Here is an 18,347-nt window from a genome sequence, read left to right as displayed (position 1 = left end):
CTGATGTTCATCATGGGGTACCATCCCCATGGCAGGGTTGCAGTCGGCCCACCTTCTTCTGAGCTCCCACAGCTGGCAGCCATACATCGCTGAGCTCCCACGCCCCTCTGCTGGGGCTTCTTGGTTGTGGTGCTAAATGTTTCTTGGTTGTCTATAAGTGGGGGTCCTGTGGATGCAGGCTCTGTCGGGGTAGTCTCTGACCTAGAAGTCTCACCCTGGCTCCCACAGATCACCAGGGTTGGCCCATCACTGACAAGGGTAGGATCTGAGCACTAGATGGGGGTTAGAACCCTTTGAGAGTGATTAGCTCAGTTCTGCTCCACCCCACCCACCTTGCCCAAGGTGATGGGAAGAGGCTTTCTGAAACCTTCATCTAGCAAAAATCTCTACGCATTCCTTCTAGATGGATTCCTGAGAAAACCCACTCCAGAGATGTTCTGTTTGGTTTTATTTGCTGCTACCAGAAGACTGAGAGAAGCTGTGTCCATTTAATTTCTTCCAGGGGAACTGGCTATGGACTGTACCAAGTGGCCACTCTGCCTAGCACAGCTCTCCACCTGAACGTTGGGTTCAGCTGCTTGATCTCCTTCACAGTCTTTGCTACTCCTCCCACTTTAACTTACTCTGTTTCTCTTTCTGCTGTTGTTGAGCAAGTTAGCTGAGAGCTTTTTCTCTTCCTCTTTCTCTCTCTCTTCCCCATCCCCATCCCCCTACTCCACCCTGGTCAGAGTTTAGGGTCAAGGAATTCCGTCCTTATTTTCTACTCCTGTAGTTCAATTTCAAATCCCACTAAGTTCTGAAATGCCCAACACTGAGTTCTAGAAGTCCCCTCTGGGCCCTTTTTTTGCTTTGCTTCTGGGCTGTGGAAGAGTCCAGGGTGGCTTCCTGTACCTGCTCTGCCATCTTCCGGCTGCCCTGCGTCTCTTGTCATCTCATGGTGGCTCCCTCCTCTGTGCTTCCACTTGTGCCTCCTCTGGTCCTGGCTCAAGAAGCTGCAGGTCTGGAACCTGTGACATCACAATGCATGTGCCCACCCCCACTCTAGCTTAATGCTATTGAGAGCATGTGATTGGCCCCTGGGTAGCCAATAGCTTGGTAGGTTTTGTTGCATATGTTCACCTTGGACACCAAAGAACACGGCCTTCCTGAGTGGAATTGGAGAGCAGCAGGTTGGGAGGCCTCTTATGAACTATGATTTGGGAAGAGCCATTGGAAGAAGAAGGTAAGTGACATTTAGGAGTTCCTACAGACCCAGGGACAAGTTTTATTAGATATGTGAAAACAGATTGGGTCAGGAAAGCTGAATCAAGCAGCACACGAACAATGTACCCTGGGTGCTGTTGTAACTGTATTTTTTTCCCTCAACCTCTCTGATCAAATAAGGGTGCCATCTACTTTTCAAACTGAAGCACTGTCTGATGGCTTTTTCCAAAATCAACTTATTTTAAAATTAGTTAGGGCCATGAAACCTACATGACAAGCCAAAAGCCAATAGCTGCTTGAGAGTTGTGGTAGAGCTACAGGGAGTGGATCTCAGGACAGTAACTATGTTGCTACTCTCCGGTGGGAGCTAATAGCATCACACCTAGAAATACCTATCTGAGGGGTTTGCTCTGCATAAATAACAAGACCAAAAAAACCCCAGAAAATGCTTAGTGGAGTTGGTGTTATTTTCTGCATGTGTATTTTATTCTTATTTATTGCTGCTACAATGTTGGATTGTTCTGAATGCTGACGGAAGTCCTGGTGAGTTCTTGAATAAGCTCAGTTTTTCCAAGATTGCACACACTTTCTCCCTCGGCTGTTCTCTAGGGTGAGTGAAATTTTAATTTCTTCTGCATGTTTGCTCATGATATTGGAGTCCATTTTTTCCCTTTAGTGTTTTCTACTGATATTTACTGAAATATTGTTTTGTCTACATATAATCCACATCTAAGTTGCCCACATTCCCTGGGTGGGAATTCCTTCAAAATTTATGTTTTTTTTTTATTATTGCTGCCCGCTTCACTCTGCCACCGAGTAGAGGGTGGGAATTGATGTGGGTGCCAATTATTTCAGAGTGCACCTTGCTTTTCAGTCACTGGTAGCCTATGAGCCACTGTACTGGCATTTGTTCTCATAATGACTCCTACAAAGGACAGACTCCATCTCCAAGCACATTTGGGGTATTTCTCTCTGTGTTACAGCACTCACTGCCCCTGGTGTATTTCTATTAGCTATGTGATTCCATAATTTCTCAGCACTAGTTGGCCACTATTTCAAATAAGGCTCTGTTTTCTTATATATGATATACAGCATGTTGTAGTTGGATCAGAACCATTATGTATTTTTCCTACAAAACTATTTTAAAAATCATTTCCCATGCATATATGATGTAAAAGTAGTTGTTTTCTCCTATAAATATTTTCTTAAGGAAATAGAAGAGTGTTTTATGCTCTGTTATGTCTTATAGAGTCAGAAATAAACTCCTCCCAGATTTATATGAAAGGGATACCGAATGTGTAAAAGGAAACTCGTGTTTAGCAAGCTCTGCACTTTTATAAACTATCTCAGCTCAACTTCCAATAAGGTTATGGGATAAGATGTAAAACACCAAGTTAAATTTGAATTTCAGATCAGCACATACACTAAAATTAAGTGTTGATCCGAAATTCAGGATGAACTGAGTGTCTTGTGTTTTATTTGCTCAGTGTAGCCCCCTATCCATAGATGACCCTGTGTTGACTCCAATCTGGGTGGCTTTCTCCTGCCCCCCTAAAATCTGTAGCCAAAGAAAAGGATGACTCTGGAATGTGAAAATCTTGAAATATCCTCCAACACAGAGATGGGAAGGATTAGCATTTAAAGTCCTGTTGGGTATCTGAGAATAGAGCAGAATGAAGGCTGGTTTCAGTTTATTCTGCATCAGATTATTAGTGTCGGGGTTGGAGTCAGACTGGAAGAAATCCAGGTCATTATTTACTCCAGCATTGTTTCCCTGATGGAGAGAACAGATCTCAGCCCTGTTATCAGCAGGACCTAGACTTCTAGGGTGGCCCCTAGGGGGTTACTTCACATAACTGGTGGGTGTTTTCCAATTATGACTCATGTAAGATGTGCAAGATGGCATTTGGGTGACAGGCAGACTGGAAAGAGCCATATGGGCTGAGGCTCTGCAGGGCCCGGGGTGAGAGGGAAGGAGGGAGTGGGGATTCAGGGAGGCTCCTTTGGGAGAAGCCTACACATTTTCTCTGGCTCCTAAATCCTGGTGGATGCCTTCTCAAGCTCTCCAATCGTGTTATCATTTTTGCTGACATCAACTAAGAGGAGTCCCTGGGAACAGGTTTTTCTTGCACACCTGCCTTCTTTGCAAAAGGAAACCAAAGGCCAATTTCTGCCACACACACATCAATCAGCTACTGAGACATTGTTTTGATAAATCTTCTTTTTAACATGAACAGAAAATGTCACTCTTCTCTTGCTAATCTCCCATGCAAACCTAACGTTTTGGCTTCACGTTTCTCATGCCTACGCAACACGGCTTTCTAATTCCACACCACCCCACTTTAAGAAAATCCTTTGAGCTAAACTCTTACAGCCCATGATCCAAAAGCAAATAGGATGTCATGAACCAGGAGAGCTAATGTTTAAAGCAAGAGGAGAATCTGTGTGGACTGTAACTATCTCCACATTTATTAATTCTCTGAATGCAAGCTTTTGCAAGTCTTCTCAAAGACAGGCCTAGCTGGAGATGGATCATCCCAACACCCATGAGCTCACCCCCAGGCTACCTCAAGACCATGTTGCTGTTGAACACTGGGCACCGAGCAGCTCTCTGGAAGTGCAGAAAGGGATGGAGGAAAGGCACATTCACAGTCTCGAGAGCTTTCTGAGCTGATGAAATTCTTTTTTTTTTTTTTTTGAAAATAGATGAAAACCAGGGAGGATATTGGTGACCTAGAGTCTGATCCATGCATTTTTGAAAACACTTGAGATTTGGAACTATTTCCCCAGCACATCCCCTGCTAATGTGATTATTAGGAGTATCTCTTCTCACTGATCTTGATAGAGGGTTACAGTCTCCAGCTACACGGGATCCCATCATCAGTGGATTTGTTAAAGACCCCGACTCCTTTCTGTTTTGAAAGCTGGAGACAGAGCTGTGCTTTCTGCCTTGGCATTTGCTTCACTCTGCTGAGCTCAAGCCCTGAGATATTCTGTGGAGAAGCAGTCTGCAGTACTGAGAAGCAGAGGAACCACTTGTCTTTCTTTCCAGAGGAGACGGCGCAGAAATTTCAATTAAAAATATTTCTGTCACTTCTCCCTGGTTTCGGGAGCAGACAGCAGCTTCCAAAGAGAACGACTTTTGGAAGTTTTTCTCAAATGTTCTCCATGTTCTGTGTTCAAAGTCGATGAAAATGCCTCGTGTTTGTCAGTGTACCTGAATTTCCACTTAAGATGTGCTATACATACAGGAGCCAGGGAGAGATGTGTGCTTGATTAAAGGCATACACTGGATGTTTCAAAAATATCTTTTTACAAATAAACCCAAATTATGCCAAATAACCTGAAGGAATTTGGAAGGAAATAAAAGACAAACCTTTTGAAGACCATTTGACTTTCACTTCGTGAGTTTGGGGGTGGGAAAGTGAGGACAGACCTGGGTGAGGGATCTCAGGGGCCCTGGAAGCTGGTCTCCATGGGAGCCTTGTCTCTGCCCCAGGACTGGGAGATGCACCTTCAGAATCCAAGGCATGGGGTGGTGATCAGGCCACCTGGAGTAATCCCAGCCTCAGTGACTGGGATCAGGATGTAGTCTGTTTTAGTCAGCTATTTTGTTGCCATGACTCAAAGATCTGACCAGGACAACTGTAGAGGAGGAGAAGTTTATTTGAGGGCTCACAGTTTCAGAGGTCTCAGTTCATAAATGTCTGACTCAATTCCTCAGGGCTTGAGGTGAGGCTGAACATCATGTTGAGGGAGGGGGATGGAGGAAAGCAGCTCCCATCATGGTGACCAGAAGGCAGAGAGAATCTCCACTCTCCAGATACAAATATGTACCCAAAGCCGTGCCTGGATTCCCACCTCCTCCAGCCACACGCCACCACTTCAGTTACCACTCAGTGATTCCCTATCAGGGGATTAAATCACTGATTGGGTTAAAAGTCTTACAGCCCAATAAATTCTCCTCTGAACCTTCTTGTGTTGTCTCACATGTGAGCTTTTGGTGGACACCTCACATCCAAGCCATAACATAGTCTCTTCCTAAGGAGGTCACTCACTCTTGGAGCAAGGTGTATGAAGAAAGAAAGTGAGACTTTCTCTATACTTGTCAGATGCTTGATTCAAGGATCAGAGGCAGGAATTCAGCCCATGTACACACACAAAAGCAACCATCTTACCTGGATGGCCAAGTAGAGAAAGCTGAGAATGGACCTCATTGTGACAGCACATCACAAAGCACATAGCTTTCTGGTTCTACCAATTTACTTTTCCCTCTCTCCTCAGATGTCAGCCTATAATTGTCATCCCATATTCCTCCTGCCACATTTCCTGCCCTTGGAGGGATGACTCCATTTGTTATGCACCAACTACTGGAAACCTTGGTCGTGCTGAAGTTGGAGATCAAGCTTCAAAATCAAAGAGAAGACAGCGTGTTGATCTTTCTCCAGGAAAAGAAGAGAATGATTCTAAGATTCTGAGAAGCTCTGAAAATGAATACCATATTGCAGCTGAGCCAGGGACGTGGCTGGGATCTGGGATGATGGATGAGAATCACCTGAGTCTTTATTCATCACCATCATCTGGAATGATCATGGGGGCAACAGTTTTCCAGAAAATCATTCAAGTGTTTGTACTTTAGAAGTATTCTTTATTTTAAAAGTAGTTTACATTAACAAAACAATTTCAAACTGGTGTCGGCAGATTCCACACACCTTCTCTTGGCTGTGACAGTATCTCAGATCTTCTCTGTTTTTGACGGCATCTAAAGCTTAGGAGCAATGATTGTGTGCTTGGTAGACTGTCCAAGACTGGTTGTGTCCAGTCTCACCTCCAGTAGGTTTCATATGATTGCTTTTTCTTGGTTAGATGAGGTTACATATGGAAGGCCATAGGGGTAAAGTGCCCCTCCAATCACATTGAACTCAGGGCACAAAATATAATTATGTCTTATCACTATGGATGCCATCCTCAATCATCTGACTAAGATAGCATTTTTAAACTTCCTCTAGTATAAAGTGACTTTTCCTTTCCGTTTCTATGCTGTACTCTTTGGAATGAGATTTCCATCCACAGCCCACTTCCCATTTTTGAGGGTAAAGTGCATACTTCTAAATTATACATTTTCTCCTCCATTTATTTATCTATTGAATTTCTAATTATGCCAGTATAGGTAAATGTGTATTTATTTTATATTTGGGGGTAAGTGGATATTTATATTATATTTTGGATAATATTTTGTTTCTTAAATTGTTCCAGCTTTGAACACTGAGAGCACTTTCCATTGTTTCCCATGTATTGCTTTGACATTACTCATAGTGTAATTTTTCTTTTTATTTACTCAAAACACTTTCTTCATGTAATGAAAGAGGGTCCAGGTTTATTTTACATCTATCCTGCCCAAGTCCTAGGATCTGGCCTTCTCCAGGGGAATTTTATTTGCTCTCCTGGAGAATGGTATTACAAACAACATTCTGAGCATTAGGTTTGCTCACTGTTGCTGGAAGGCATTGCTTCTCAGCCTCTTGACAGGCAAGGGAAGGAAATACACATATGCATACTAATCCTGGACGTATACATGCCTACAGACATTTCTAGAAGCAGCTACTGGTGTTCATATTAAGGTAAGCCTGAGCCCATACTCTTGGGCCCAGCTCTAACCCATTGCTACATCAACCATTCTCCCCTTTTCCCCTTCATTATCTGCAACTTTCCATCCCAACAGTGAGAAACTTGGCTCCTGGAATCATCCATCTGCTTAATTCTTCAATTCTTACTTGGATAGCAATAAATTTGCAACAATGTGATTTGCCTGTGTGTTTTGAGATGTACCTATGTGCTTGAGATCTCACTTCTTTCTGTTCATGAATTCTATTCCGTTGTATGAATTATAGTAACTTACTGTACTTTCTCGTATCATCTGCTTCTCCTGATTTTGAACAATTATGAAAGAAGCTTCTACAAGTATTCACAGGTGATGAATTTGTGAATATAGTACTTCAAATCAGTTGGGTGAACACCTTGGAGCATGATTGATGTTTGCCTATTAATAATATATTTGTGAGAACCTGCTGATATTTCTTCCACAATGGAGAGAGCCTTCTGTATTTCTGTAAGTGCTAAGTCAGAGTGGCTGTCACTCTGAATTCTGGGCAGCCACAGTGTTTGTGTGAGTTTTCCAGAACTTCTCTAATGACACACCACAGGCTTAGGACACCAGGAATTTGTTGTCTCACAGTTCTGGAGGCCAGAAGTCTGAAACCAAGGTGTCAACAGGACCATGCCCCCCCCCCGAAGTCTCCAGGGACGGTTCTAATTCCCGCCTCTCCTAGCTGCTGGTAGCCTCATGTGGTCCTCAGCTTGTAGATCATGTCACCATGGTAGGGCTGTCTTCACATCATCTCCCTTCTGTGTACCCGTCTCTGTGTTGTATGAGATCATGACCTACCCTATAGATCTCATTGAAATGACTTGATTACAGCTACAAAGACCACGTCTCCAAATAAAGTCACACTGTGGACTGCTGAGGGGCAAGACTTCAACATATTATTTTTAGAGGACACAACTCAACCCACGACAGTTCACAGCTTTTAGGACTTTTTCCCACCTTAGTGTGTTGAGCTTCTTTTCATAAGCTTACTGGCCATCTATGTATCCTTTTTATTAAAGTTCCTACTCAGGTCCTTTGACCATATTTTAATTGTATTCTTTGATCTTTTTGATGAATGTCAAGTGTTCTTTGAATATTTTGGATTAAAGTCTTTTATTAGATATGGGTTTCAAAATATGGGTTTCAAATATTTTCTCTAAGTCTCTGATTATCTTTTCATTGTTTGAACACTATCATGTGGATTTTAGTGAAGTTCAACTTAATATTTCTTTCAAGGATTGTGTTTTTGTTTTCATATCTGAAAATTCATCAGGTCCAAGGCTACTTAGATAATCTTCTCTGTTATCTTCTTTTACTGAAAGTATTTTTTATGGTTTTATGTTTTTTTTTAAATTTATGTTGGGAATCATTTCAAATTGAGTTTTGTGCAAGGTCTTAGGTCAGTTTCCACATTCATTCCTTGAAGATGTATGTCTAGGTGATCTAGCACCATGTGTTGAAAAGACTCTATCCATTAAATAATTTCTTCTCCTTTACAATAAGAATCAGCTGATTACATTTATATGGATCTATTTCTTGGTTCTAACTCTGTTCCATTGACATTTGCTTATTCTTTTGCCATACTGCTTGATTACTATAGTCACATGGTAAGTCTTGAAGTGGAGAAGTGTCAGTCCTCTGACTATTATTCTCAGCATTGCACCAGGCATTCTGAGTCTTTTCATATAAATTTCGAACCAATTTGTCAATATCCACAAACAATTTTATAGGATTTTGGTTGGAATTGCCTTGAATCTACAAATCAAATTGAGAAGAATTTATATCTCAATAACTTTATTTTCCTATCCAAGAGCATGAATTCTAGCTTCATTCATTTAGTTCTTCTTTCATTTCTTCTATCAGAATTTTATAGTTTTCCTCATACATATCTCATATATTCATTTAGATTTGTTTCTAAATGTTTCATTTTGAGGTGCTAATGTAAATAATGTATTTTAAATTTCAAAATCCAATTTGTCATTGCTGGAATATGCAAAAGCAATTTGATTTTGTGTGTGAACCTTATCTCCTACAGCTTTATTATAATCACTAAAGCACTATTAATTCTTATTGTTTGTTTGCATATACAACAATGTTTTCTTTAGGAAAAAAAAGACATATTTTTTCTTTTCTTGTCATATTGCCTTGCTTAGGACTTCAAGTACAATGTTGAGTAAACATGAAGAAAAGGGTAATCTTTGTCTCCTTCCAGATCTTAGGGGGCTGGTATGGGAGACATATCCTTTTTCCACTAGAAATAGACTTTGTAAAAAAAATTTTTTTCCTTAAGAGCAGTTTGTTATGAAGAACATTCTGGGAATATTCCCCAATGATTATTTCTTCTTTCTGACTGCCAAAACACTAGGGGGCTTTCCTCTGATTTTCACCATCAGATTCTGGAGGGACTGTTGACAGTGAAAGCCATGGAAAGATGCCTTCCCTTCTCCTGTGTTCCCAGGGGTTCTGACTCTCACATTAGTCCACAGCAGCCACCATGATGTTCATGAAGTCTTTCTCCCAGCCCGTGCACCAAGGTCTTCTGCTCAAGGCAAACAGATTTCAGCTGCAGCTTCTGATGCACCTGCCTGCACTGGCCTCAGGGTCGAATTCCCTGAAACCTCAGTTCTCTGATAGACTGAGGAAAAGTTATTGATGTTCTCTTTGTTCAGCTTTTACTTGTGTAAGGATGGAGGTGAAGACTCCCAAGTTATAGTCATGTCAGAGCTGACACTGGAAATCTATTTCATGTTTTTATAAAGGCTGATGGCAACATACCAGACTGTCTCCTAGCCTGCTGCTAGGTCATGATCCACAAATTGTAGAGCACAAAGCTTGATTGTCTCAAGAAATCTCCCTGCTTTTGGCTCCGGCACAGAGGTTTTCAGCAGAACTCATTAGGAAGGAAATAGAGGTGGCTGTTTTTCCATTTTTACTTCTTACACTTTGTTATCTGTTTGCATAATTTGAGCCCATTATTGAGAGAATAATCATCATGGTTGGGATAATGAAATGCTTCTCAGTTAAGGTCACACCTGGCTGGACTTGTTATCTTGTGGTTACAAATTTAATTGCTCAAGAGCTGTTGTGTGGGCTGGATTCCTCAGTGTCTTTTAAATTCCTGGGGATTTTGTCAAAATGGTCAAGTTTGAGGTTGTAGCTCATGAAGGAAAGAGAATTCAGAAAATCATTACACAGCTTACATGGTTGATCAAGAACAGCAGCCTATTCAAAATCCTCCCTGGAATTCAGGGGTTTGAACTTGAGTGCTTCCTATTGCTTGAGGTGACCACTCACATCTTATTATGTATATTCAGGGGGGATTTCAGCAGCTCCCCGGGGACCCAAATCTTAGCAAAAGTGTTGTTGCTGGATGCTTCATTAAGCTTCCCAGATGGCAAATAAAATTTAAGGACGTGAGAACTACTTATTTAATTGTTTGTTTATTCATTTATTTTAGGTTGTAAAAGCAAGATAAGCTCATTGGCAAAATTGTTTATTATCATGTCAAAAAAGAAAAAAACTATCCCCTTCCTCTAGGCCTGATTCTGGCACTATTAACACTCTGTTATAATTTTTGTGACTTTTTCTCTGGATGTATATTTTTAAAAAATAGACTTCCCCTCTACGGTGGATAACATGATGCACAATTTGGCTTATTCAGATTGCCCTCATAGTCTCTGTTGGGAAAATGAGAGAGATGCAGCTCAGGAGCAGGTGACCCTGCTGACCTGTCCTGGAGTGAGATTCATAGGGAGCATGGATCTCCTGCCCTTTCCTGGTCTGAAGGTCTGAATTCCTGATGGCCTCTGGCAGCCTGTGTGGCTGACCGCTCTAGGCACTTTACCCTTCTGCTGATGGAAAGTAAGATGTTCTCAAAGTGAATTGTGACTGTACATATGCATCTTCAGCACTTCACCTTGCACACCTTTGGTGGAGAATGCTCAACCCAGAATGTGCCTCTGTGCCAGGACAAGCATCTTTCCATCTGTCCTGAGACAGTCAGGTCCTGTGGTATCTTCTCCCAATCCTCCCTCCTGCCCTGGGAGAGTGTGATTTATCTGACAGGTAAGCCTGGGCGGAGAGATGAAGCCTGCTCATCTCTGCCACTCCCATCTGGCGGGGTGTTGTCCTGTCAGGAGAGGCCAGAGTCTTAGATAGAAGGACTGTTTGGGGGACCTGGCCCTGTGCTGAGCTCATCCAACGATAGTCTTGCCACTAGAAGGGCAGGAAGTGGCCTCGGGTCTCCCCTTGGGGCTCCTGTGTCTCCCACTCACAGTGGGTGCTGGGCAACCTCTAACCCCATCAAGACTTGTTCTGCACTCTCTTGCCCTTCCTGTGCCCAGAGACACCAGTGTGTGGATTCCCCATGAGCATCTCTGTCCTCTGGCTCCCTGTTTGGTGTGTCCAGGAGACAAGTCCAGGAGAGCAGAGGTCAGGCATTTCCCCAGTGCACGGCCCTCAGGAGATATTCCAGACCCCCCAACACACCAAAGGCAACAGCTTCTGTCTAATGGTCCTGTGCACGTGGCCAGCCTTCTCTGGCTCCAGAAACCTCTCCTGGCCTTCCATCTTGCTGCACAGGAGACAGATAACCTCTCTGCTCACACTGCCCCTGATATGCCACCCATTGTGGTCATACTAAATATTCTTCTTGCCTTTTAAACATTACTTTATCTGTCTTCAAGTTACCCAGTCAGAGTGTGTATCTCTTTCCTCCTGGCCCCCACCTAGCACTACCTTCAGGAAAACTTATTTTATACTCTGTGCCTCTCGTGCTGCAGGAACAGCCCAAGTCTCAGGCCAGCACAGCCTCAGCCCTGAAGGGAGGAAAGAAGGGATCTGCTGACAGGGGCTAGGGGACATGTTGGTGGAAGCTCCCTTTACTCCCCTTATTGTTTTCCTCTCATTCTAACGTGTCCTTTTATTTGATTTTTATTTGTCACAACATCTGAGGCAGCCCAAATTCCTCCCAGTGCCCAAACCAACACATCCTCCTCCAAGAGTGACTTCCAGCTCCATTTCCAGGCAGGTTTGAATTGTGCATGGCTGCTGGCTGGCCTCACTACCCTTTCCCTAGAGACCCAGTTTCCCTCCAGCATGAGCTTCTTCAGGAGCAGATTATCTTCTGCAGCCAAGCCTTGGGTGACTGCAGCCCTGGATGACAGACTGACAGCAGCCGTGTATAAGATCTCGGCAATAGACAACTGGTGAAGGTATCTCATCAGCAAGGGTTTGAGGCATGGCTCCTGTTCTAAGCCATCATGATTTGAGATAATTTTTTGAAACAATAAAAAAAATGAATATCATAGTACTTGAAAGTTGGGAGCTGCCATAGTAGAAGCACAGAAATTTGGGAGTAGCTTAGAAGTGAAGAGGGGTCAGAGGCAGGGGCATTCTGAGTAGCATATTAGAGAAAGCCAAGGTGGCCTTGGGGGATTGTGGTGGTCTTGGAAGAGGCATCTGCTTCTGGGTACTGAGAGTTCAGGAGAAAGTGGGAAACATGTCTTGGGAAGCTGGAAGAGGGCGTCCTGCAGTAACTCAGTATTGCCCTCACCTGTGGGAATGTGGAGAGTAGTGATGTGACTACTGTGCTTGGCCAACTCTGAGCATGATGCTGAAGGTGCTGTGGATTGGAAAACATACAGGACAAGAGAAAAATCAGCAAAGACTATTAAAAAAGAAGCCAGGACCTGATGGTTTGTAAAATTTTCAGCCTCCGGCTGACAAAGAATGGAAGTATTAAAATGGTCCCCAAGCAGGGAAGAAATGCAGGGCACTACCAGGAAAAGACTGCTTAGTGATGACCTGAGGGTCTGGCTGTAAGAACATTGGTAAAGACCTTGGAAAGCACAAACGTGGTACTGAAGAGGACTGTGCATCACACAAAAGGCCCATCAGAGGGATTGAGAGTTTATCTCTTAATCAAATCTCAGGGTTTCTAGGAAGCTTCTGGGATTATGGCTTATGTAAGAGATGTTCATGTTTGCAGCTCTTACTTAATGGAGTGATCCTCCAAGGTACTCACAGGAGGTCCATCCAGAGCTAGAGGGAATTATACCTATGGATACACTGTCATCTTGAATTTAAAAGGATAGAGGCAGCATCCATTCAATACAGCAGTTGTGTCCCTCAAATTGACAAGGGGCATGCTGAGAGAGCCACACAGACACAAATGCTTGCTTTTTTCTGATCTTCTCCATCAAGGGTGGCACCTGGGGCCAGGGAATATTAAGTCTTAATCAGGGAACTTCCACAGTGTTCCTGGCTATATGCCAGAGTGGCTATGGGTCAGTGGCTCCTTCAGAGCTCTCATGTCCTTCCTTTTGCATAGGAATGTCTATGAAGATTGTTCTACATCTGCTTGAACTTTGTGGTGGGTGTGTGGCGTGGGGAGCAGGTGATTCACCTCTTCTCAAAAGTCTCACAGTTGAGAGGACCTGGGCACACACATATCTGTTTAAGATGTCCCATCCCAGCAGCCCCGACAGTCACCTCACCTGGCTTGCATCAGGAGACCCTTTGAGCAGATGCTGTCATGCCATAGTGAGGTGAAACTTTAATAGGCTATAGAGTAGCCAGGGTCGGGTGACCACATCACATCAGCTGACAGTCTTGAGAATTGTCCAACATAGTTTTTGTGACTTGTATTTTCCTTTTGGGTCATGAGGAGTGAAGTTTCAGGCTAGAAATTTTTTCCACCAGTTTTTGCTGCACTTGGCATCATCACCAGATTCCCAGGTGTTAATTCACCCAACCAACTTCCAGGCCTCCCTTTTGCACATCTGGACCACCCTGGAGCCCTGCAGGAGATAACCCTGGATGCCACTCTCCTCAGATACTGAACTTTGAACTTGTTCTCATGAATTAAAATTCTGGTCCAGGAATAATTCCTTATCCCAAGCTTCAGTAATTACAGACAGGAATCTGTATTTACTGTATAATTGGAGGGTTTGCCAAAAAAGGAGCAGGAACTTATAAAAGCTGTTTGACTTACTGTGTAAACAATTGAAGCTCAAGAAATTGTTGCTCTAGTTAGGAGGGAATCTCCAAAGTTCAGTAAGAACCTTCTAGAAACTTCCTGCCACTGGGCATCCATTTGGGAGGCCTGGATCAGTGGATTCTGACTGCTGTTAGGGTGCACAAGAATTCAGATGATAGCAACGTGTGTAAGAGGAGAAGCTGTCAGGTACACTAAATTCCAAGAACCCAAACAGGGGAGGATGGGATCCAAGAGCAAGACCTGTGGTGACTGCAGAAAAATCCCTTGTCTCTCCAGTGCTTGACTTCCAGGTCTTGCTGTGGTCTACGGTAAATGTGAATGTGAATTGAAGAAAGTTGACATGATTGAATTTAAATTTTGGTGTTTGAATGCACATTTGAAATTACTTGGACATTCTATGGGAGCATTATACCTTTTTTATTGTAGAAAATCCAAATGCAACAGATACCACAAGATCCCACACACAGAGGCACTGATCAAGTATAACCTATTCACATGATTAATCAATCAATTCTCACATCACATCTCTAGGACGTATGAATGGCATCATCTGCAATACTGATCCGACAGCTCACAGACCTGGTTGATGTTAGGCTGAAGGGAAATTATGCCATTGAGCCCAGTCTCTGAGGTGGGACAGGGATGCCCACAGACGACTGGTATTGGTGTTTCTCCTAATGACTGGGTCTGCTTCCTGCAAGAACAGGAAGTGGTGTGGGGCCAGGAGTCCTGCCAGATGCACTGGCTCTGCTGCTTTCATTCTCTGTTCACTCCAACGCCTTGGTTTTGTGGTGGTATCTAGACAGTGGAATCTGAAAATGACTGTGGTGGGCGAGACTGTCCCTCACCAAGGTCTGAGGGAGCAGCAGGCCCTCCCCTTCTACCCTGGAAAAGATCAAATAGACTTGGCTTCCTGTCCTGCTCTGTCACCCTTAGCTGTATGATATTGGGCAGGTATCTAGGCCTTTCTGGGCCTCCTCATGGGAGTAACAATGGCGCCCCAGGGGCTACCATGCTGAATTAGGTCAAATGTTTGGTGGAAGGACCCAGCATACACCAGGTGCTCCCTCCCTTCCCCTGGGTCTGGATAGTGCCTTCGCCACTATTTCTGGGATGACTTGTGAGCATCTTGGGGGACTTGATTCTGGCTACATCACTTGGGGTTAATTAGTTCCTCATGAGAGAATCCTTTTTGAGTGCTCTCCCCCAGTTTTGGGCTCTGTCTGTATGATATCTACTAAGTAAATGTCATGGAGAGGGTTTCAGTGAAGCAGTGCTGTCCTCTGGCTCATGGGCTTCAACTGTGGTGTCCAGAGAGTGGAGGCTTAGCAGGAAGTGGCATTTATGGCTACCTTATGACTGGATGCCATGTCTTTGAGGAGGTACAGGGAAGGCAGGTTAGTGCTGTGGTTTGAAATGTGAACCCCACACCCCAGTTCTCCTGAGATCCAGCTCTATGCTTTGCAAAGAATTAACATACATGTAACATTTTGATGTTTAAATGGCTTTGCCTTAAAAAGTACTAAAATTTTGACCCCATACAGTCACAACTGGGGAGGATTAGGTGACTTAATACATGTAAAACAAGCTCACAAGCAGACGCCTGAGTGTTAGCTCTTACTGCACTGTGAGAAAATTAAATAGTTGGGACTCCATGTGATTAGTTAATTACATTTGCAAAAATCTAAGCCTTCTTAGGCAATCTTGACATTAATTGGATGGTTTTGTGGTCTTGAACACATGGCGGAAGCTGGTGAGTGTCACGGGGTGTAAGAAATTCACATTTAAAGTCAGACAGCAAAAGCTCCAAGAGAACTTCATTATGGGAGAAAGTAAAGTGAAATGAAGGTGAAGGTAAATTGAGGCTCAAGCAGAAAGCACTCTGGAGAGAGAGAGCGGGTGGGTCACCAAGCAGAGAACCCCAAAGGACACAGTGCTATTCCCACACATGTGACGGGGATGTGCCGGAGGGGCAGGGACCACCTTCTGCACTCTGCTGATCAGGTGTCCAGGTTCTCCTTCAGGTTGCCAGGTGGTGGAGTTGGTTTCCTTAGCTGGTCCTCTCCAGAACTGTCATGGTGGTCCTCCTATTCAGGGGGCCTCATCTACAGGTCAATCCTTCCTGGGGTCAGTACTGGGCAGGAGTTCTCCTAGTGTGCCTGTCCCACTAAAGGATCCCCCTTTCTGAGATAGAAAGAGGCATGTGGGGCCATGGCTTCTAGTTCTATCTTGACCTTTATGGTCCTGTCAAGAGTTGGTCCCATAAATCCCCTTTTCTTGAAGAATTTCTCCAATTAGCTCATTCTCCTTCTGTTTGCTTACTCTCAAGGTCTGTGAACCCAGGGCTTTCCTACGGGTTATCATCTGCTACGAGGTATTTACTCATCTGCTCTGGGCATGTGAGAAACTCGCTCACCTACCCAAACCCAAACAATAAACTAGGAGACAAAAGCCAGGCTTTATACTGAGGGTCCTGCATGATGGGGGTCTGGGTGGCAGGCAGGCCCAGGGCAGTCACAGTCAGTGTTTTATTCCCAGAGTCACAGGGTCCCTACCTGGTTCCTCAGGGTGTACAGTCTCCCCAAATGTCCCCTAGGTCTTACTGTGTCCGACTGTGTTCTTTGAAGAAGTTAGCCTTTGGCTGTCCTCACCTGCCTTTGTTCTCCTGGCTGAGTGCATCTTAAATTTGTCTCTACCAGTCAGGCTGGCCCTTCCCCCACATTCTGCTTGTCGAGGGCCGTTGACCTGCCACACTCCAGTGTTAACTGCTTTTAGCTTTCCACTCTGCCATCTCCTGCTACTTTCCTTACATCCCAATTTGACATTCGAGGCTAAGTGCTGAATCTGAAAAACGAACCACCATACTCTCTCTCTCACAAGTCCCCTCTTTTTCTTTGGATAACCTGGGGTCTCCTTTGCATTTTTGCTCCTGGACCCTTTAGTATGGGCACCCATCCTTGCCATATTAACTTTTCAAGGTGGAAACTGCCCAGGGTCAGTTTGTAGAGCTGCCTAGGTCAGGAGCCCTCGGTACGACTCTTCCCAACTTGGTTGATGCTTATCTTCTTTCTAGGTCTTGATTAAAACCAAGTAAGCGAGCTGGAGGTAGTGAGCCTGAGCCCAGAAGAGCCTGAGCAAGGAGCCCTTTACCTTGATGCGTGGTAAAGTGGAACACAGCCCGAGCAAATATTCTTTCAGAAATTGGCCTTTAGTTTCCATGGTGGGAATTCTGTAGTTTTTCTCAAAGGAGCCCATATAGCAGCTCATAATAAATAAGAGCTAGATAATCACAGCAGCAAAAACAAACAAACAACAAAACGAAAAACCAGAAACATATCAATCTGCCCACAGAGGAGGGTAGGAAGATTTGTAGGTCTCAAATGGACTCAAACTTGTGACTCTGATGGATCTTTGTGTGAGATTTATCAGGCACTCCTGCATAAAAATTCTTTCTGTCTAAACTTCTAGTTTTACTTACTTTTGGAAGGACTAACATAAATATACATCTCAATTAACAATACAGGACCATTGTGTGAACTTTTAAATGTCCACGGTGGCTACGTTCTGTTACATTCTCCTGCCAGGTATTTAAGGCCAAATTGGTCTAACTGTTATTAAGAGTCAGCTGAGACTGGCCAGGAATGGCTTTTGGGAACTCATGAGAAGACTCTGGGCTCTTTTGGCTTGTTCCTACCATTGTGCCATCTGCCAGGACGGGTCAGGTCTGGCTGACCATGTGTGGCTCCCCTTGGAAGCATCAGGGACATTTCCTCCAGCCCTGATCCTTCTCTGGGCAGAAGGTGCACTGATTTTTTAGGATCCTCTCAATCCCCCTGATGGGAAGATTGGGTGACCCACTAGAGATTTGGGACCCTTAGAGGGATCCCTGGATTCTGGCTGAGAATCGACTGCAAGGGCCAAAATACTGTCTGAGTTTTACTTGGCCATTTTCCTTCCTTGACTTCTATCTCTAAGTTTTTGGATTCAAAAATCCAGAAGCCTGGGTTTCATAGTCCTGAAGTAAGAGTACTGGGCTTTAACCCTGTGTCTATGATTTTCCAGTTCACCTTCCATTTAATTAGGGTCACCATTAGTACTGGAAGTCACCCTAATGTCCTGTCTGTCCTATAACTGATGGCATATTACCTGAAACAAACCCACGTTGTTCTGGAATGCAAAACACTAGCAAGAAGTTCTAAAGTTTTACAAGGAAAATACAAAATAAGTTAACAAGGAGCAAAAACATATTAAATTTGTATAATAGCTGTGAACTAATAAACATTATATATATTAGGATTAATGTATTTTTGATATCTATTTTGCCTCCACAAAGATCCATAAATTTATCAACTCTATCACATGTGGATTCTTTATAAATTTTACTTTCTTTTAAAACTTGTTTGCAACTTTAAATACTTTTTATAATTTACCCAAGCTTTCTTTAATTTTTTTTTCATCATATCACTTGTTTCTTTCGAGGTCATGGTAATCCTTATA

Source organism: Ictidomys tridecemlineatus (genome assembly GCF_052094955.1).
Source record: "Ictidomys tridecemlineatus isolate mIctTri1 chromosome 1 unlocalized genomic scaffold, mIctTri1.hap1 SUPER_1_unloc_2, whole genome shotgun sequence".
Taxonomy (NCBI): Eukaryota; Metazoa; Chordata; class Mammalia; order Rodentia; family Sciuridae; genus Ictidomys; species Ictidomys tridecemlineatus.
Note: the sequence above shows the minus strand (reverse complement) of the source record.